The sequence below is a fragment of the Hypanus sabinus genome, chromosome X2 (genome assembly GCF_030144855.1).
Source record: "Hypanus sabinus isolate sHypSab1 chromosome X2, sHypSab1.hap1, whole genome shotgun sequence".
Taxonomy (NCBI): domain Eukaryota; kingdom Metazoa; phylum Chordata; class Chondrichthyes; order Myliobatiformes; family Dasyatidae; genus Hypanus; species Hypanus sabinus.
This window is the reverse complement of record NC_082739.1, coordinates 40,561,613-40,582,167: the sequence shown is the minus strand read 5'-3', so window position 1 is coordinate 40,582,167 and position 20,555 is coordinate 40,561,613.

Genomic DNA, 20,555 nt, shown 5'->3' with positions numbered 1-20,555 from the left:
GGAACTGCCCTCCAGCAAGAGAGCACAAGGGCGCCCCCCCCCCATCTTCGTTTCAAAGATGTCTGCAAGACGGATATGAAGTCACCGAACATGAACGTCGAGAGGTGGGAGGACATTGCAAGTGATCACTCTCGCTGGAGGCTGGAACTACACAGAGGTCTAAAAAGAGGAGAAGAGGAGCTGAGGCTTGCTGCTGAAGAAAAGCACACTCGCCGATAAAACAGCACCAGGACAACACCAGAGGACAGCGCCTTCAAGTGCACTCACTGCAGCTGAGACCATCACTCCTGTGTGGGCCTCTACAGCCACAATAGATGCTGCTCTATCAACACAGACTGAAACAAGACTTTCCAGGCGCAGATCCGTGGTCTCGCCAGACTAACGGATGCCATCATCATTCTATACATGCATATATGTGCGAGGGCTGCATTTCAAAGCCATTGTGTTGCCTTTGGGGCAGATATATAGGTGGGCAGGGGGATTTGGACTAATACGTGCATATTCTGCGTCATCGTATTTTCCTGTTATTGTTGATTTGTATGTGCAAGGACTGAGCATCAAGCTGTGGCGTCATGGGGGGGGGGGGGGGAATCGGGACTCTTTTATTCATAAATGTGTTCTTGTGTGTCACTGTTGATAATGTATTTTAACACCTTGACCCTATAGCAATGCTGCCTCGCTTGACTGTATTCATGAGCATTCATGTATGGTTGAATGGCAATTAAACTTGCATTGAATTGAAGTGAATTTATCTTACTGTTTTTTTTTGTGCTGCACTGGATCTGGAGTAATAGCTATTTCTTTACCTACACTTGTATACTGGAAATGACATTAAACTCTGAATCTTTAATCTTGAAATAAATTACATGGCAAACCTACTTTTCATTTTCACTTCCTCCTTCTTGCACTCTCATCTTTGACTTGTGAGTTATGTATGGTGCAAAGTGGGACATCTTACACTATCATCGCCCTTCAACCCTTCATTCTTTCTCATTATCTTCCCAACTACATGGGTAAGTGCATGAAAATATTGTCACTGGAGAGATTTTTATTCATGCACTCACATCCATTGACATCAAAGATAACATTTGTATCCCGCTTAATATGGAGGTAGTAAATCTTTATTAAGAAGCACCAGATCCTGGGAGAGAGGTCACACTATTGAGCAGGAACTGGGTGACATTGACCATTCAGATGAAGGCAACCAGATGTTGATGTTCCAGAATGTAATACATGGAAGTCCACCCCCGATATCAAAAAAAGCTTAAAGGAATTCAGCAATAAATTATTTGGAACATGTCATTTCCAACATGGTCTTTTCTGTCAGCGCACCTGTGGAACTCAACAGGCTATATTATCTGATGGTGGACATCACCACTTGCATTCCAGGAGAGTTTCCATCAAAGCTTTGGCTACTATTTTAGGACTTCTTGGCTCGTGCAATTGTGAATCCAGGTGCATCTGTTGAAATGGACTTCCAGGAAATCACATCTTTAGTAACTGAGCCACATCTCAAGCTGTGGCTCATTCTATTGTCAGCTATCCATTCTCAGGCTGGAAGCATTCCTACTCTTGCAATTCTCTTTCTGATGCCTGAGTGGCAACCAGCTATTTGTATTTATTATTTAACAGTTAATTTTTCTTTTCAATTTCAATTCGCATTTGGTGTTTTTACTTTACTTTCCCAGTGAAAATAGGCCTACGGCAAGAATAGTTTTAACTCTGAGTAACCCAAAATTAGGAAGTCATATAATTATACTATATAGACATTTCTGTGAGCTTCACACATAAAATATATCATTCTTCATATTTCAACTGCCATGAGGAACCAATGGGACTTATACAGGAACTTTTAATAACAGGCTGTAAAATGAAAGGAATATAGAAGAAATTATTCACATCAAGACTTGAAAGTGATAAGTCTTACACCAACCTACAGAAATAAAAATTCAAACCATACCAAAACTTGCATTTGCTTAAATCTAAATGCTCGTCATTCATGGGCACTTGTGGTCTGGCTGGCTGCAAGACATAAATCCCAGAGGACTAACCTCTTAAGTTTCATCAAGTCTACATTCACCCTCAAAAATGTTAACACACAAGTTATTACTGGAGTCAACTCCATTCATCAGACATTCAGAAGGGAGAAAGATGTACTTCCCTTTCTTGAATATGGTCAAAACATCAGATAGAATGTCATTTTCATGAGAGGACAATAGATTAACTCACTGAGGCAGAGATGAGGACCCATTTCACAGACTTAGAGCAAACAATCATGATCAAGATAAAGGTATAATCAAAACAATACAGGGAGGTTCTAATCAAATAGCTATGGTATGATTTTTGTGTGAAAAAGAAGGATTTAGAACAAAATTTAGCAATTGGTAAGGGATCATTGATAAGATTAACATAGGGCAGGACTTCTCTCAGTGAACACTGGGGATGGTGTAGTTGAAAACAATTTGAATAACTACACAGAGAAAAAAAATTCAGTTAAGGTTATAGCAGATTAGTAACAGTACAATTTTTTTCAAGTTGAATAATCTATTAAAAGAACATTGAGTTGTAATTCTTTGAGATTTGACCGCTTTTATTTCAATATCATATTGAACTCAGGAATTATGGGATCAGAGGGGAGTGTGAGTCAGTAGTAAGCTAAAGGGAGGCAAATAATTATCAGATGGAAACAATGCGAGTCAGTGAGTAAAAGTAGGATATAGAGACTGAAAGGTTGAAGGTGAAGTTATAAGCATCATTTTTCAAAGAGTTTGATCATGTGGAGCACCTGGAGAAAAGGGCTGCTTACTACGTAACTTCCTTCCCACTCCAGCTTCTCCATGTCTTGTTCCTACTCTACCTCATCCTCTTGCTCTCCCACCACAAGTCTTCTCTGATAGATGGTGGCAAAGCCTGCTCCCATGTTATCGACCAGGTTTGTACTCTGCAGCACAATGCATAAAGAAAACAGTTTTCCCTGGGACTCATGTGAACAGCTACAGTGCTGCTTTTTTTGACTGTCAAAACATGGAGGAACTATCACAAACTCCCACAACCACGGATGATCCTGTGAATTCAGTCTCTAAGGCCGACATGCAAGCAGACTTCAGGAGGGTGAACCCACGAGAAACATTTGGTCCAGATGGGGTACTTGACCAGGTACTAAAGACGTGTGCTGAGCAACTGGCTGGAGTGCTCACTGAGATCTTTAATCTCTCGGTTCGGCAGTCTTAGGTAACTACCTGATTCAAGCAGGTTTCACTTATACCAGTCCCTAAGAAGTACATGGCAACCTGCCTCAATGACTGTTATCCAGTAGCACTTACATCCACAGTGATGAAGTGTTTTGAAAGGATGGTAATGAAACATATCAACTCTTGTCTGAAAAGTGACTTGGATCCACTCCAGTTTGCCTCCTGGAGCAATAGGTCCAGAGCAAATGCAATCTCATTGGCTTTTCACTCAACCTTGGAACATCTGGATAGCAAAGATGCATACATCAGGATGCTCTTCATTGACTATAACTCTGCATTCAGTATCATCATCGCCTCAAACCTTGACTTCAGTACCTCCTTGTGCATTTGGATCCTCGATTTCCTCACTTGCAGATACCAGTCATCTCAGATTGGCAAGAACATCTCCTCCTTGATCTCCATCAGCACAAGTGCACAACAAGGCTGAGTGCTCTACTCGCTTTACAGTTCCACTCCAGCACCTCTACTTTCTCAGGAGTCTACAGAAATTCAGCATGTCATCAAAAACCTTGGCAAACTTCTATAGGTGTGTGGTGGAAAGTGTGCTGAGTGGCTACGTTATGGCCTGGTATGGGAACACCAATATCTTTGAGAGAAAAATCCTGCAAAAGTTAGTGGACTCGGCCCAGTACATCACGGGTAAAACCCTCCCAGACATTGAGCACATCTACATGAAACATAGAAAAGCAGCATCCATCACCAAAGATCCTCATCACCCAGGCCATGCTCCTTTCTCACAACAGTCATCAGGTAGAAGGTACAAGTGCCTTAGGACTCACATGACTGAGAAGGTAGTCAGGAAGCTTAATGGTCTGAGGGTGGATAAATCTCCTGGAATTGATGGAATGCACCCTTGGGTTCTTAAGGAAGTAACTAGAGTGATTGTGGAGGCATTAACTGTGATCTTTCAAGAATTGATAGATTCTGGCATTGTACCGGATGACTGGAAAATTACAAATGTTACTCCACTACTTAAGAATGGTGGGAGGCAGCAGAAAGGAAAATATAGACTTGTTAGTGTGAGATCAGTGGTTGGGAAGTTGTTGAAATCAATTGTTAAGGATGAGATTACAGAATACCTGGAGGCACGTGATAAGATAGGCCAAAGCCAGCATGGTTTCCTGAAAGGAAAATCCTGCCTGACTAACCTACTGTAATCTTTTGAGAGAATTACAAGCAGGCGAGAAAAAGGAGATGCAGTAGACATTGTGTACTTGGATTTTCAGAAGTCCTTTGACAAGGTGACTCACATGAGGCTGCTTAGAAAGATAAGAGCCCATGGAATTACACGGAAGTTACTAGCATGGGTGGAGCATTGGCTGGTTGGCAGAAAACAGAGAGTGGGAATAAAGGGATTCTATTCTGGCTGGCTGCCAGTTGCCACAGGGGTTGGTGTTGGGACCGCTGCTTTTTACGATGTATGTCAATGATTTGTACTACGGTATTAATGGATTTGTGGCTAAATTTGCTGATGATACAAAGGTAGTTGGAGGGCAGGTAGTGTTGAGGAAACAGAGAGCCTGCAGAGAGGCTTAGATAGTTTAGGGGAATGGGCAAAGAAGTGGCAAATGAAATACAATGTTGGAAAGTGTATGGTCATGCACTTTGGTGGAAGAAATAAATGGGCAGACTATTATTTGGATGGGAAGAGAATTCAAAATGCAGAAATTCGGAGGGTCTTGGGAGTCTTTGTGCAGGATATCCTAAAGGTTAACCTCCAGCTTGAGTCGGTGGTGAAGAAGACGAATGCAATGTTGGCATTCATTTTTAGAGGTATAGAATGTAAAAGCAGAGATGTGATGTTGAGGCTCTATAAAGGCACTCGTGAGACCACACTTGGAGCATTGAGTGCAGTTTTGGGCTTCTTTTTTTAGAAAGGATATACTGACATTGGAGAAGGTTCAGAAAAGATTCACCAAAATGATTCCAGGAATGAAAGGGTTACTGTATGAGGAACACCTGGTAACTTTTGGGTTGTATTCCCTGGAGTTCAGGAGAATGAGGGGGGAATCTCATAGAAACATTCCGAATGTTAAAAGGCCTGAACAGATTAGATATGGCAAAGTTAATTTCTATGGTAGGGGATTCTAGGACAAAAGGGCATGACTTCAGGATTGAAGGACATCCATTTAGAACAGAGATGCAGAGAAATTACTTTAGTCAGAGGATGGCAAATCTGTGGAATTTGTTGCCATGAGTGGCTGTGGAGGACAAGAGATTGATAGGTTCTTGATTAGCCAGGGCATCAAAGGGTTCGGGGAGAAGGCTGGGGAGTGGGGATGACTGGAAGAATTGGATCAGCCCATGATTCGATGGGCCAAATGGCCTACTTCTGCTCCTATATCTTAACAGTTATTACCCCTCAATCATAGGCTCTTGAACAAATGGGTATAACTACACTCACTTAAGGACTCTTTATATTGTTACTTCATGCTCTTATTTGATGCTATTTATTTATACCTACATTTGCACAGTCTGTTTACAGTTCCTCATGTTTACATTTTACAGATCCTGTTTACAGTACTGTTCTATAGGTTTACTAAGTATGCCCGCAGAAAAATAATCTCATGGTTGTATGTGGTGACATGTATGCACTCTGATAATATTACTTTGAACTTTGAACTTGACTGTGTGGCTAAGCAGTGGTCCAATGTCATACTCAAGTTTGTTGATGACACCATTGCCGTAGGCCGAGTCAAAGGTGGTGATGAATCAGCATTTAGGAGGGGGATTGAAAATCTGACTGAGAGGTACCATAACAACAACCTCTTACTCAATGTCAGCAAGACCAAAGAGCTGATTATTGATTTCAGGAGGAAAATACCAGAGGTCCATGAGCCACTCCTCATTGGAGGATCAGAGGTGGAGAGGGTCAGCAACTTTAATTTCTTATGTCAGAGGAGCTGTCCTGAGCCTAGCACGTAAGTGCAATTATGAAGAAATAATACATCTAATTCCTTAGAAATTTGCAGAGATTTAGTGCAACATCTAAAACTTTGACAAACTTTGACAGATGTGTGGAGGAGAGTATATTGACTGGCTGCATCATAGCCTGGTATGGAAACACCAGTACCTTTGAATGGAAAACCCTGAAAAAAGTAATGGATACAGCCCAGTCCATCAAGGGTAAATTCCTCCCCACTATTGAACACATCCACACGAATCAATGTCGCAGGAAAGCATCATTTATCATCAGGGATCCCCACCACCCAGGCCATGCTCTCTTTTCGCTGTTGGAGAAAGGGGGATCTAATAGGAGAGGACAGAAGGCCATGGAAGAAATAAAAGGGGGGGGGAGGAGCACCGAAGGGTGGTGATGGACAAGCAAGGAGATAAGGTGAGAGGGGGAAAAGGGGATGGAGCATGGTGAAAGAGAGGATGGAGGGGCATTACTGGAAGTTCGAGAAATTGATGTTCATGCCATCAGGTTGGAGGCCTCCCAGATGTAATATAAGATGTTGCTCCTCCAACCTGAGAGTGGCCTCATCACAACAGTAGAGGAGGCCATGGATTGACGTATTGGAATGGGAATGGGAAGTGGAATTAAAATGGGTGGCCACTGGAAGATCAAGTCTATTCAAGTCAAATCAAGCTTATTGTCATTTTGACCATAAACTGCTGGTACAGTACATAGTAAAAATGAAACAATGTTCCTCCAGGACCCTGGTGCTACATGAAACAACACAAAACTACACTAGACTATGTGAGACAACTCAAGGCTACACTAGACCACGTAAAACAACCTAAAAACTGCACGAGACTACAGACCTGCACAGGACTGCATAAAGTGCACAGAACAGTGCAGGGCAGTACAATAATTAATAAATAAGACAATAGGCACAGGAGTGGACAAATTAAAATATATTAATAAATGATGTAGATGTCAGTCTAGACTCTGGGTACTGAGGAGTCTGATAGCTTGGGGGAAGCAGCTGTTGCACAGTCTGGTCGTGAGAGACCGAATGCTTCGGTGCCTTTTGCCAGATGGCAGGAGGGAGTAGAGTTTGTGTGAGGGGTGCATGGGGTCCTTCACAATGCGGCTAGCTTTGCGGGTGCAGCGAGTGATGTAAATGTCTGTAATAGCAGGAAGAGAGACCCTGATGATCTTCTCAGCTGACCTCACTATCCACTGCAGGGTCTTGCGATCTGAAATGCTGCAATTCCCGAACCAGGCAGTGATGCAGCTGCTCAGGATGCTCTCGATACACCCTCTGTAGAATGTGATGAGGATGGGGGGTGGGAAATGGACTTTTCTCAATCTTCGCAGGAAGTAGAGATGCTGCTGTGCTTTCTTGGCTATGGAGCTGGTGTTGAGGGACCAGGTGAGAATCTCCGACTTCCTCTGGCAGAAGAATGTGCCTCTTGGATGGAATCTAGAAAGCTGGCGCCCAAGTTCATTGGACCCAAGGAAAGTAAACCCCATGGCTTCGACCTTGCAGCTCCACGAGACTCTAAAGATCAATCCCACCTTCCACATCTCTAAATTAAAACCTGTCTGCACCAGCCCCTTAGCCCCATTACCATCAGCCCCGCTGCCACCCAGGTTTATCGTAGGGGACACATCTTCAGAGTGAGAAAACTTCTGGACTCATGTATTGTTCGGAGTGTTTGGCAACACTTTCTGTCCTGGGAAGGATTTGGACCTGAGGAAAAGGTGCTGGGTGCCTGAAAGAGATACATGGGATCCAATTCTCATCCACAACTACCATCACTGCATCTTCGAGCAGCCAGGGTTGACAGGAGTCGGCCATAGGGGATGGAGTCCTGTTAGGAGACGTTTTCAACCATGCCAGTCTGGAGTATGGATTGGTATTGTGGCCCCTTTAAGGGTTCAGGTTCCATTAATTGCCAATCATATTTTAGGCACCAAGAATTGAGTATTTGAGCACCTAAACTGAGGTAAGCCTAACTGGAGATATGGTCTGGTGTTTTGTTTTTGCTCAGTTTCATTCCAGCTTGATACTGTGTCTTGATTCCGGCATCAGATACTCCAGCACTTGGCTCCAAACCAATTAGTGCCTCAGGACTCACTCCACCAGGTTCAGGCACAGATATTACCCCTTAACCAGAGTGCTCTTGAACCAAAGAGGATAACTTCACATCTCTCTGTACCTCCTCCTCGGCAGATTCAACACTTCCCTCAGTTTCTCACACTCAACTTGCTTTACTTGCTTCTCAACTGATTTAGTTTCATCCACAAAACAGGAGCACTTTCTACTGGCCAGGGAATTTGTGTAATTGTAATTAAACAGTGTTGTCCCAACCACAGACCTGTTGACATCTTACTAGTCAGGACTCAGACCACCAGGTTCAGAAATGTTTATTACCCTTCAACCATCAGGCTCTTGAACCAGAGGGGATAATGTCACTCAGCCTCACTATCCCCATCACTGAAACGTTCCCAGAACCAATGGATTCACTTTCAAGAACACTTTGTCTCATGGGCTTGATACTGCATAGTACTGCTGCTGCAGTGACAACAAATTTCACAACATAAACCTAATTCTGATTGTGAATTATTGCTTATTTATGATTATTCTTTCTTTTTTTTTGCAAAGTTTGTTGCCTTTTGCATACTGATTGTACACCCAGTTGGTACAGTCTTTCATTGATTCTCTTAGGGTTGTTGGATTTATTACAAATGCCCACAAGAAAATAAATCCCAGGGTTGTATATGGTGACATTTATTTACTTCTATAAAAAAGTTTATTTGAACCTTGACGATATCTGTTCTCTACACGATGGATGTCCATTGTTGTAGAACTGCTCCCATCTGGGTCTACCTGCTTTTGAGTGAACGTGATTGTAATAAGTTATTTAAGGAAAATCTCCCTCAGTATGTATGTATATATATATATATTACTTTCAATTACCACACAACTATAAAAGAAAATTAATGTGGAATTAAGAAAGTTTGACTCCTGACAGATTATCAGGAACTCACCCATTTGGAGTGGCCAAACACCATAGTAATGCACATCTGTGGAGCAGTAAGTCCAAGTTCATTCAAGGTGCAAGCGACATAATGAAACTCTATACTGTGGGGAAGCCTGCAATCAACTATACTCAAGCATGCTCCATCTTGTGGCCTCTGCCAAGACAGAATGAGATTTACTTGTTTCTCATCACATGCTGAGCCACAGGGATCTTCCTCATATGCCCATGTAGGATTAACTGAGAGATGAGCCTTATATCTCCACCAAAGCCAGAGGCTTAAAATAATTAAGAATCTTGACAGCTGCAGGCAATGCCGGAGTGCTGCTGTATTTGGTGAGTTTCAGTCTCAACTTCTTCCATTGAATTGAAGACAATTCATACTGGTTGCTATTGTAGTTGCAGATAGAAAGTTGCTTCTGAAGCACCTTGGTAATTTTTACTTCAAATGGAGAGCTCTGCTCCCCTCCTCTCCTCCTTCTCCTTTCTTCAGCTTGGCAGCTCTCTTCAAAGCCAAACAATATTCAGTTCTGATGACAAGTCAAATCAGGCTAACTTTTGGAAGTGTTGGATTAGAGTGTAAACTTGTCATTTTTCTCATAGACTAATGTTTTCAAAGCTTGCTTCCATTTTTATATAATCACTTCTTGTTGTGCATTTAATATTTTAGCAATATTGTAAATTTATTGTTTGATTAAGCATTCTTTGTTGCTTGCATAATACATTGCGGACTATCTGTAAAAGTATATAAATGGCATATATCCTCATGCACTGTGATACATGTGAGCTTCGGTTAAAGTAAAAACAAAGTACACAAGTTTATCTCCCAGCTCCATGTTTTACTGTTTTGGAGTTTTTTTAATGTTTTGGAGTTACAAAACAGAACAGTAGTGACAAGGAATTTTTAAACAAATCTGATGGTACCACTGAAGTACAGAAAGTGAAAAAACAGTGCAGCAAGAAATGGTCTAGTAAAAAAAAACAATGCTACATGGGGTACATCAGGAACAGAGACTGCTGAGTTAAAAAAGGCTGAAGTCAGAAGAATTCACAGGTTCATAAACCGTATGTACCAGATGATAATAATCTTAATAAACCAGAACTGAAATGGCTGGCTGCATTGGAATGATTTGACATTTTAATGATACAACAGATAACAGACTCATGTAGATTGAGCTAATTGAGCAGTATTTTGAAGCAAGTGGAACAGCCAATGAAAAACGAGTGCAAGTTTTGATGAATGCTTGGAGTTTAAAGTTTGCCTAGAAATTTAACTGTTCCTGACAAATCACTCAAAATCAGCTCTGCTGATATTGTGAACATAATGGGCGAACATTTAGAATTGATTGTTGATTGCAAAAGGCTTTAGGTTTCATGAGTGGAATCAAAAGGAAGAGGAGTCCGTTTCAGCACATGTAACTAAATTGAAGAAATTGTCTGATCATTGTAAATTCAGTGATGGGCTGAATGATACACTGAGAGATCAGTTAGCTTATGGAATCTTACAAGAAAGCATCCAAAAATGGCTCCTGAAACACAGCTTACATTTAAAAAAGCAGTTGAAATTGCTGCATGATTGGAAACAGCAGACGGAGATGCAATTGACTTGTAGTCAGCAATAAAAGCGAACGTGAGCAAAATTGCAATGTCTAAACAAAATTGGCCTGGCCGAACAAATTGTGTTACTGTTGAGGCAGGGGCTCATACACCAAATCAATACAGATTTAAAGTTGAAACATGCAGAAAATGCAACAAAGTAGGACACATTCAAAGAGCATGTCAGGCAGACAAGAATAAACGAACTACACACTGAAGAGGTAAAGATAAAAAGTCAAGTTGCAGTTTCAAAAGGAGCACTAATCTGTATGCTGTTGATGAAAATCTAAAAATGATAAGAATGACCCAGGACTCGCCAGGACTCGGTAGCCTTAAGATTTAAATTGTGAAAACTAACAATAAACAAGCAATAAGGTTCACACCATAAGTGAATGACAAATTAATTAAAATGGAATTGGACACTGGCTCAGCTATTTCAGTCATTCCACAAAATGAGTTTAAATAACATTTCAAATATACTAAACAGAAGCCTGCAGATATCCATCTAAGAACTTATACTGGAGAAAATATAACTCCTGTGGGAATGACATTTGTAACAGTGAAATGCAACAACCAACAAGCTACTTTGGTCTCATATGTGGTAAAAACAGGAGAGCTAGCATTGTGGAGGTGTGATTGGCTGAGCCAACTACAGCTTGATTGGAGATCCATTCACTATTTGCATACCACATCCCCTGCAACAGAGTCAACTGAAAGCAAATTAAGAAATATACTGGATGATGCCAGAGCAGTGTTTGGGGATGGCTTTGCAAAACTTAAGCATATCAAGAAAAATTAGTGTTAAATGAACATGCCACACCCAAGTTTTGCAAAGCCCATCCGGTTCCTTATACCATCTGTGATAACGTAGCCAGTGAGCTGGATCACATGGAGGCTGAAGGAATTCTTTCCAAGTTTTAATGGAGACCATGGGCAATATTGGTGGTCCCAGTAGCCAAGAAAAATAGATCTGTTAGGATCTGTGATGATTTTAAAGTCACCATCAACACATTACTGAAAATAAATCAATACCCTCCATCCAAGGTAGAAGATATCTTTGCAAATCTTTCTGGAGGGAAACATTTCAGCAAAGTGGATTTAGCTGAGGCCTACTTAAAGATGGAGATGGAAGAAGAGTCCAAAGTGGTCCTTGCCATAAACACTCACAACAGGCTTTATCACTACAATGGGCTTATTTTTGGAGTAGCATTTGCACCTGCACTCTGGCAGAAAGCTATGGACCAGGTGCTGCAAGGCTGCCCAGGTACTCAGTGTTATCAGGATGACATCATTGTTACCAGTAAGGATTGCAAAGAACACCTCCAGAATCTCAAGGTGGTGTTAAAAAGCTTAAAAAATTAGAGCATGATGCAAAAAGTGTGAATTCTTGAAACCACTTGCTATGGTCGCACCATCAACACACAAGGATTATGCAAGCTGTGGTGCATTCCCCAAGGCCAAAGGTTGTGACACAGTTGCACAGTTGCTGTCCTTGTTAGCAATTATCAACTACTTTAACAAGTTCCTGCCAAACCTGGCGACTATGCTCTACCCCTTGAACTTATTACTAAAGGTCAGGAGGAAATGGCAATGGACAAAGCACTGTGAGGTGTCTTTCAAAAAGGTAAATGAAATGGTGACGTTAGACACTGTATTCACACATTATGATTCACATCATACAGTGAAGTTTGCCATGCACTGTTCTGGATGCCAACACTTTCAGAAGGTGTCCAGAACTTTCAGAACCACCTCCTTCAGTTCTAAAGTCAACTCCTACAACCACCACGAAGGAGGTACCAGAATATGAGATTGTTTTAGAGCCACAAGTTTCATCTGCCAAGCAGAGTAATTCTCCCCCCACCCTGATCAGGAAAAATGTTATCCCATAAAAGTAAGAAATCTTCCACTGCAAGTAAATCTTTAGGCCTGAATTGGACATTTAAAAAATTGACTATGCTGTGCATATCTGTATGGTAATTGCTTTATATATTGTACAGTGTATCTAAGTTGAGATGCAGTTTATATTGAGTTGGACCTTATAGCTCAACAGGGAGAAATGTTGTGTCTTTAGTATTTCAGTAATATTGTAAACATATTGCTTGATGAAGCATTCTTTGTTGCTTACATAAATTATTACAAATTATATGTAAAAGTACATAAATGGCATACGTCATCATGCAACCATGTGATATGCACACTGCTCACTGAAAGTTCAAACAAAGTACACACATTTATCTCTTGGCTCCTTGTTTCACTTTCAATTCATTTTAATATTTTGAAGTTACAAAACATAATGCTTTTACAGTGTGTGCATATTTCTGGTGCATTTTTCAATGAATTTTCAGTCATTGTATTACAGCCAATTTTGTATTTTTCTAGAAGTTCTCCACAGTGTGTGTCATGTCACTGCATCTATGGAATATTTATCAACCAACGGTAATTACCAAGTATATACCTCATTCTTGACTTCTGAAAAAATGTTTGATCATATCTCCAGATTCAACAGAAGCAATGTCTTTATTAAACTGCAGAACATTTCAAGACATGAAAAGCACTATGAGACCATCCAAACTATGAGATCGCTTCCTTGGAAGTAGCAAACAATTGAGCAAGAATAGAATATTTCCAAGATTGCTTCTTCAGCCAGAACAAATAATCAACTAATCTGAGGTGCTGTTAGGGATTTGTGGGGTGTGGTTTTATTTTGGTCACATTGTGAACACCTGGGGTTGTCTATAATGAGCAAATCCGAAATTAATATTGTGGCTTCACTTCAAACGCTGCGCGTTGATTTGTGTCATGACAGCCCCGCTTTACAAGCTATCGATGTGGAACATTCCCTGAATAGATTGGCACCCCATGCATTCCACTGGTTTTAAATCCTTCTCTATTTTATGTTAGAAGACTGCTGTCATTTAAAATATTTTAAAATATAAATAAGCTTTTATAACACATTTTAAATCTGTCAAAATAATGCAAAAATAAATAAATAAAAAGTTTATTCTCCTGCCTCAAGGACAAATTGTTCATAGTAAAAATTGGGTTTATTATTTTTATTATTATTGACATTTGTTGTTTTGTGGCAGCAGTACAGTGCATGGCATAAAATATACAATAAACTGCAATAAGAAATACCTTAAAATGGTAATAAAAAATAAATAATTAGTGCCAAAAGAGAGCAAAAATAGTGAGGTTGTGTTCACATGTTCATTGTCTGTTCAGAAATCTGATGGCGGAGGGGAAGAAGCTGTTCCTAAAATGTTGAGCATGTGTCTTCAAGCTGCTGTACCTCCTCCCTGATGGTAGTAATGAGAAGAGGGCATCTCCTGGGTGGTGTGTATCCTTAATGATGAATGCTGCCTTTAGAAGATGTCCTTGACTGGGAGGGGGAGGCTGGTGTCCAAGACGGAGCTGGCTGAGTTTAGAATCTTCTGCAGCTTTTTCTGATCCTGTGCATTGGCCCCTCCATACCAGATTGTGATGCCACTAGTTAGAAAGCTTTCCACAGTACATCTATAGAAATTTACTGGAGTCTTTGGTGACATACTAAATCTCCTCAAGCTACAAATGAACTGTAACTGCTGGTGTGCCTTCTTCATAATCACATCAATTCCAGCCCGTGATGGAGCTGACTGACTGTACGACGCTCTGCAACCTCTTGTGATCCTTTCCATTGGAGACTCCATATTCAGGATATTCTCCACCGTACAGTACATCTATAGAAATTTGCAAGAGTCTTTGATGATATATGACATACCAATCTCCTCAAACTCTGAACAAAGTAGAGTGATATAATCTTTGTGATCAAAGCCCAAAGCCCAGGAGAGATCCTTAGAGACGCTGGCACACAAGAACTTAATGTGCTCACTCTTTTCACTGGTGACCACTCGAAGAGAGCTGGTGTGTGTTCCCTCAACTTTCCCTTTCTAAAGTCCACAAACAGCTCCTTGGTCTACTGATATTGAGTGTGAGGTTGTGTTGCTACACCATTCAATCAGCCAACCTATCTCTTTTCTGTTTGCCTCATTGTCACCATCTGAGCTTCTGCTGACAACTGTTGTGTCATCTACAAATTTATATATGGCATTTTCACCGTGCCTAGCCACACAGCCGTGGCATAGAAAGCGTAGAGCAGTGGGCTTAGCACATACTCTTGAGGTGTGCCAGTGTTGATTGTCAGCGAAGAGATGCTTTTTCCGATCTGTACTGACTGTGGTCTCCCAGAGAGAAAGTTAAGGACTCAGTTGCAATGGGAGTTGCAGAGACCCAGGTTTCAAAGCTATTGATTAATATGGGGGATGGTGTTGAATGCTGAGCTGCAATCGATAAACATCAGCCTGACATAGGTATTGCTGTTTTTCAGAAAGTCTAAGGCTGAGTAGAGAACCAATGAGATTGCATCCAGTGTAGACCTATTGTGGTGGAAGGCTAATTGCAACAGGTCCAGGTCCAGGTCCTTGCTTAGGCAGGAGTTAATTCTAGCCATGACAAACCAAAACCTACTTAATTAATCTTGCTTTTAATTAACATCTTTTTGTCTGTTATTTTCATGTTTGTTTTTTATTTTGTTTTATGTTTTATTTTCATGCTCGTACTTTTATCCCATTGTAAAGCACTTTGAACTACATCATCTATATGAAAGGTGCTCTATAAATTAAGTTCTTCTTCTTATCATTATTATTAAAGCACTTCATCACAGTAAATGTGAGATGGGTGATAATCATTAAGGTAGCTCACCCTGTTCTCATGTATCAAGCTAAACAATAAGTATGGCATCTCATAGTAACTGAACATTTTTGATGAAAAAAATCATACAAGTAACAATACTTAATATATTCATTTTTAAATAATATAAAAGCAACACAAAGTGCAATTGACATCATGTAGAAGATTCATGAACAAATAGTTTGCAGTTAATCATGCAATCAACTCTAATTGCCAGATATTGGTGAACAATTAACTTAATCCCAGCTTTTTTGTCAACAAATGAGAAGGTCCAACATTAGAAAAAAATATTTATGCAAGAAATGACAGTTAAAATTGCATCATGCTTTTTAAGATTGGATCTGAGCATTGAAAGACACCAGAGACCAAATAATTGTGATTGTTGCTGATTCCATGTGTACTTGTTCGATTCTTCCTCACATCACAGAGTGGTGTTTTTAAGCAGGAATTGTATGTTGAAAGATAAAAAGACAGATAGCAAAAACTATCAAGGAGTCTTTGATGAAGGATGCAGGTTTCCTGTGACAGCACTCCCTGTAGATGTGCTCAGTGGTGGGGAGGGCTTTACCTGTGATGGATTGTGAAAAGTTGTGGAATTACTGGAAATTGTAGAGAAAGAGATCACTTTGCAATTTGTAACTCATGATGAAAAGCCGAAGACTGTCAATTTACCCATCCTAATATTTAATAGGAGGAAGTTTCTGCTTCTCCAGTTGAGCATATCAGTCACGCAAAATGACATTTTTTTGAAGAAAACAAGTTGTCAAACATCTCTAGGTAGAGCAAACCTGTAGCAACTTCACCAAAAAATCCATGCTTTGAGGGGCAGGACTGTAATTGAAATGAATTGTTTCCGGTGATTTCAGAGGCAGCTTAAGGAAATAGCTGCTGTCCAAATATTGGTTCCCATCATGGCAGAATGTGTCTGTTCCTTGCTGAAACTGAAAAGGGTAAGCAGTAAATGAGAAGATCCAAAGAGGATCAAAAAGAAACAGCTTCAATAGAGGTGCCAGCTCATGTTGATACGAGCATAGGTGCCATGCCCATCCAAAGCAGTGCCATTGCCATTAGTTTTTACACATAACCACCTGCTAAGCTGTTAGTCACAGTAAGTTACTTTTACCTCATGGTATCCCAATGACTGACAACTGCAGTGTCTATAACTTGTTACTAATATATATCCCTATGAATAAACAACAAAATTTGATGTTAAATAGCTGCTCTGCTTCTGAGTTAACTCATTGGTAATATTTACAAAAGCCTACAATCCACGTAATTAATATTTAATAGCATTGCGTGACATGCATTACCTATAATAATACTGGTTTTGAAACATTTTGAAATGTAGTTCTTATTGTACTGGTTCTATATCCTCAGTTTATCTATTTACCTTGAACATTCATGATACTTCTTTTGGTGATTTTTCATTATTAAATAATGAGCACTGGGAATGCATGAGATTGCCCCTGTCAGCAGGTCAACACAGGGCAGCAGTGTTTCACTGTAATGTCAAAAGTATAAAATGACATTATTGTGCATTTTCTTTTCCAATTTTCTTTCTTTCTTGTGAGGCTGAACAGAAACCACAAGGTTCCTTTCCTTTACTCAAGTGACTAATTTTCATGCATGGGCTGAGGCACAATAGCCACAAGGTTTCTAAATCAAGGAAGCAGAATGCCCAGTCCTATGACATGTTCATGACCCCTTCGGTCTACTGCAGATCAGTTCATTCAGTGCAGGCTAACAATCAACTCTGAATCATTCTTGGCTCATTTCTGCTACCAGCTTTTGTTAGTTTATTCACTTTTTCCAGCAGATCAATTTACAAAATTCATTGTTTGAAACATAAATTCTCTTTCTGTGGTATGTCCCGAAGACTCTTGGCAACTTCCCACAGATATACAGTGGAGATCACTTTGAGTGGTTGCAGCTCAACCTGGTTTGGTGCCTGCAACGCACAGGATCGTAAGGGGCTGCAGAGGAATGTATGCTCATCCAGTTCCATCGTGGACATAATGCTTCCCAGCATCGAGGACATTTTCAAGAGGCAGTTGTTCGAAAAGATGGCATCTGCCATTAAGGACCTTCACCATCCAAGACCTTCCCTGTATCTAAGAAATGGCGGCAGGAATTGACCGACCTGTTTCTCAGCCATGCTGTACCATTCATTATCACAGCTAATCTTTGACCTTCATTTTGCTTTTCCACATTATCCCCATGTTCCCCGATTCCCTTTAGTAAATGCTTATTGTGTACTGAGTTCCAGAGATCCACTACCCCTGAGTGGGGAAGATCTCCTCAGCTCTGTCACAACCACTTTGCTGTGACTGTGAGCTCCAGGTGTTCTGGAGAAAATTTATTCCTAGCATATACCCCGTATCAAGCCCTTTAAACAGTGTATGCATTGCAATGAGATCAGCTATCATTCTTCCAATCTCTTTGCATATAAAAAAAATCAGTCTCCTCTCACGGGACAAATACGTCACCTCAAGAAGATTCGGCAGAGGACTTAACATGATATAACACCCCTATCACTAAAAGGTGGTATAATCCTCTGACTCACAATGAGCATTTACACAGAAGGCCTATGAGCTTATGAATTATTAATAACACAGTCTGAAATACATTTAATATTTATAATCCAGACACTGTACTCCAGCTACAGATTTATTGTAATATTAATCATTATTCTACTGTAATCATAATCATGCATTTAAGATTGTTAGAAATCATCAGTATTACTTGTTGTAATGTGATTAAATTGCAATTAGCTTTTTTTATATATAATCTGTTTAGTTTTGTCTTTTTTTAACATAAATTTACACTAATTGCAAACATTTAAAATTTAATTATTATCTTGGTCACACTCACAGAAATGTATTTTCAATGCATCCATGAATTTCTTCAACTTGACTGCTACGTGTCCTACTGAGGGTGGACACTCAGGCCCAGATTGCTGCCAATTGCTCATCCTACAATTGGTTGCGATCATCCTGCTACATCCCAGTCAGTCCTCAGGCCATGGACGCAAGTTGGGAACTGATCAGAAAGGCGCATTTCATTTTGTAATTTCCTCTGTAATTTCTACCCCCCCCACCCCATGACTGGGGCTCAACCACCATACACGTCTTCCTCTCCCCTCTGCTTACAGAACTCCAAAGACACTGTTCCATCTGTGGCTTCCTGTTCCACTCGTCACTCTCCACTACCCAACCCTTAAGGTACTGCAACTGCAAGAAATTTAGCACCTGGCCTTTTCACCTCATCCCTTCCCAAAATGAGGTCACCCAAACAGGTGAGGCATTTGCATTTCTTCCAGTTCAGTACATCAAGTCTGGTACTTCTAATGTTGTCTCCTCTACATTGGTGGAGTCGGTTGCAAATTGTGTGACTGCTTTTCAGAACACGTTCATTCATTCCACAAGCGTGGCTCCGAACTTATAGTTGGCTATCATTTAAATTCTCCATTCTACTCCTACTCTGATTTCTCAGCCTTTGACCTCCTAGAGAGCTCCAATAAAACTCCAAGTAAACTCAAAATCATCACCTTATATCTCTTCATGGATATTTCGACAACTTGGGTCTCAGTATTGAGTTTAACAGTTTCAGGTCACCATCCATTCCTTTTTGTGTCGGAACTGACCAAAATCAGCTCAATTTTTCTCTCAATACAGATTATCTGCTCAGTCATAGAGTCAAAGAGCATAGAAAGAGGCCCTTCAGCACATTATACCTATCTGCACCAATCCCATTTACCTGCAGAAGGTCGGTAGCATTGTATACATTGGTGATTTGTGCACTTGTATGGATACTCCTAAATGTTCTAAGTGTATCTGCTTCCATGTTCTCTCCACACAGCATATTCCTGACTCCTACCAATTTCCTTCAGTGGATTCCCTGTAAAATTCTTGTCTCTAGCCTTAAACCTATACCCTCCTATTTGAAATACCCCCAGGATGGAAAAAAGTATTTTTACTATCCTATATAACCCCTTTATATACCTCTATCATGTCACCCCTCAGCATCTTCTCATTAGGGAAAACAAACCCAGCCTTTGGAGTCTTTCCTTAAGACTCTAATTTTCCATTCCATTCAACAGCCTAGTGAATCTGTTCTGCACCTTCTCCAACATAATCATGTACCTCCTTCAGCCAGAAGTACACACAAAATTTCACAATCGGCTTGACCAATGTTTCATATGGTTGTAAAATGACTTCCAATTAAAGCAAGCAACCCATATTCTTTCTTCACCATGTGACCAACTCCTTCTGTTCATCATCGTCTCCCTGGACCCTACTATTTACACTGTATGCCTCTGCCTTTCCAAAATACATCACTTCACATTTTTCAAGATTAAATTTCACTTGCCATTGCTTAGCACAGCTTTCACATTTATCTCTGTCACGCTGTTGCCTTAAACAACTTTCCACATTATCAAAAACACTACCAATTTTCATTTCACCTTTTCCAGCATGCTCTTTTATTATACTGCACTGTGCAAAAGTCTTAGGTGCATATATATATAGCTAGGTTGCCTACGACTTTGTCAACATGGAGCAGAGAGCGAGACTGCAAATCTGGCGAGAGTAAAGGACGTTGGAAATCGCAAGGGTGGAGCACCAAGGGAGTGGTGTGAGACAGGTGGCAATGAGGTGTGCCAGGGACAGAGGGTGGCTCGAGTGAAGACACACCCAGCCCTGAGACACCAGGCAAAGTCATTTGTTTCCAAACAATTGGATTATTGTTCATTACAGAATCTCTCTCTGATGTTTTCCACTCCCTCCCCTCTCTCTTTTCCTTTTCCCAATCATGAATCCTTTTCCTATACCCTTCCCACTCTCAGTCCACAAAAGAGACCCCTATCAGAATCAGGTTTATCATCACTCACATGTGTCATGAAATTTATTTATTTTTCTTGTGGCAGCAGTACAGTGCTGTACATGCCCAGCAAACTGGGTGCTCTGCATCTCCAGGTTCCTGTTGTTGATGATTAATTACTTCTCCAGCTCATTACCCTCAACCTTCAATCCTTCAGATGTTCAGCAATAA